We start from the raw sequence: 2,119 nt of genomic DNA, 5'->3' as shown, positions 1-2,119 counted from the left end.
ACATGCTTTTCCATTGTTTTCTTGCTTATATTGTCTCAGATAAGAGATCTATTGCCATTTTATCTTTAACTGCTTTACTAAGATTGCTTTTAGGCTTTTATTTTTATCCTTGATTTTGAGGAATTTCAGTATGCCTTGTTTTTTGTGTTTCTTATGTTTGGCATTTGTTGAGTTTCCTGAATCCATTGTTGTATAATTTGCATCAAATTTGGAAATTGTGCAGCCATTATTTCATAAAATATGTTTTCCGTCACTCTTTTTTCAGGTACAATTTTACATGACCACTCGATATTATCCTATGACACTTCACTGATGTTTTCGTTATCGTGTCTTTAGTCTTTTACCTCTCTATCACATTTCAGGTAGTTTCCATTACCCTATCTTCACTTCCTCTGGCCTTTTCTTTCACAGTGTTTAATTTTCTTTCGATCTCATCCAAAGTATTCTCCGTGTGCCATCTTATATACTTCAGATGTAATTGTACTGTTTAGTGTCCTTGTCCATAACTTCTATCATATCTATAATCTGTCAATTTCTATTATGTCAATTTCTATTATTTTTTACTATATTATGGTGAGTCACAGCGTCTTTCTTCTTTCAATACCAATATAACATTTCATTTCATGCTGAACATTATGTGTTTTACATTGCTGAATCATGGATGGCTTCATATTCCTCTAAATGCTCTCCAGCATTATTCTAGAAAGTAGGCACATTACTTGGAACTAGTGTGATTCTTTCTGGAATGGCTTTTTGATTTGTTAGCTGTGTCCAGAGTACTGCTCAGTCTATGATGACTTTTAACCACAACGAAGATAATATCTTTCTGAATACTAATTATCCCCACTTATTAGAATATCCTTCTGAGTACCCTAACCTATGTAGAATTTTTTTTTCCCCACTCTGGAAACCAGAGTTTTACACTCTGGATAGTTAGAACATAAACTATCTTTGGTCCTATGTGGACCCTGAAAAGAATTCCCCTATTCTTGTCAGGTTCTTTACACAGCCTCAGACAGCTTCCTCACATGCTTGCACCAGTCAATATTCAACTTAGGACTTGGAAAGGACTCCAGTCTCTTTCTCAGGTACTGGAAGGAGGCAGTCTTCTTTCTGTGCCTGGTGCAGCCATGGCTTGTGGTCCCAAGGAGCATCTGAAGTGTGTAACAGCTTCAAAGCATTGGATGCTGGATAAACTGACCAGTGTGCTTGTCCCTCAACCATCTACAGGTCCCCATTAGCTGAGAGAATGTCTTCCTCTCCTCATTTTCCTAAGGAACAGACTTAAGTATGCCCTAACAGGAGATGAAGTAAAGATCTGATACAGCATTTTATTAAGATTGATGGCAAGGTCTGAGCTGATATAACCCACCCTGCTGGTTTTATGTATGTTAGCAGCATTCAAAGACTGGGGAGAATTTCCATCTGATCTGTATGACACCAAGGGTTGTTTCTGTTCTTTGGATGACACCTGAGGAGGCCAAGTATAAGTTGTGCAAACTGAGAGAGATCTTTGTGTGGACAAAAGGAACCCCTCACCTGGTGGTCCATGATGCTGGCACTATCTACTATCCTGATCCCCTCATCAAGGTGAAGGACACCATTCAGATTGATTTGGAGACTGGAAAGATTACTGATTTCATCAGGTTTGACACTGGTAATCTATGTATGGTGACTAGAGGTGCTAACCTGGGAAGAACTGGTGTGATCGGTGCCCGAGAGAGGCACTATGGTTCTTTGGATATAGTTCACTGCCAATGGCAACAGCTCTGCCACCCAGTTCTCCAATATTTTTGTTATTGGCAAAGGCAACAAGCTATGGATTTCTCTTACCCATGTAAAGGGTATCTGCCTCACCATTGCTCAAGAAAGAGACAAAAGACTGGTGGTCAAACAGAGCAGTGGGTAAAATGGTCTCTAGGTGACTTAATAGGAAGCCTTTGTACTTAATTAAAGATAATACAGCACAATAAAAAAATTAGAAGATTTGGAGAGGATTCCAAGCCTCAGGAGCCTTCTCTTTGGGAAGCTCTTTTCTTTCCAGTCCTGTGTCCTGTGAACTCCAGTTGTATTAGCCTTCTTAGCCACCTACTTGTGTCTCTGAATGCAGAAGTTTCCA

At 39.3% G+C, this 2,119-nt stretch overlaps 1 pseudogene; it reads left to right on the top strand.

The window, feature by feature from the left end:
- The first annotated feature begins 1,130 nt into the window (after positions 1 to 1,130).
- LOC125932566 (40S ribosomal protein S4, X isoform-like) lies at positions 1,131 to 1,919 on the top strand (annotated as a pseudogene).
- The last annotated feature ends 200 nt before the right edge of the window (positions 1,920 to 2,119 follow it).

The sequence above is a fragment of the Panthera uncia genome, chromosome D2 (assembly GCF_023721935.1).
Source record: "Panthera uncia isolate 11264 chromosome D2, Puncia_PCG_1.0, whole genome shotgun sequence".
In the NCBI taxonomy this organism is placed as follows: Eukaryota; Metazoa; Chordata; class Mammalia; order Carnivora; family Felidae; genus Panthera; species Panthera uncia.
This window is presented reverse-complemented; position numbering and strand designations above follow the sequence as displayed.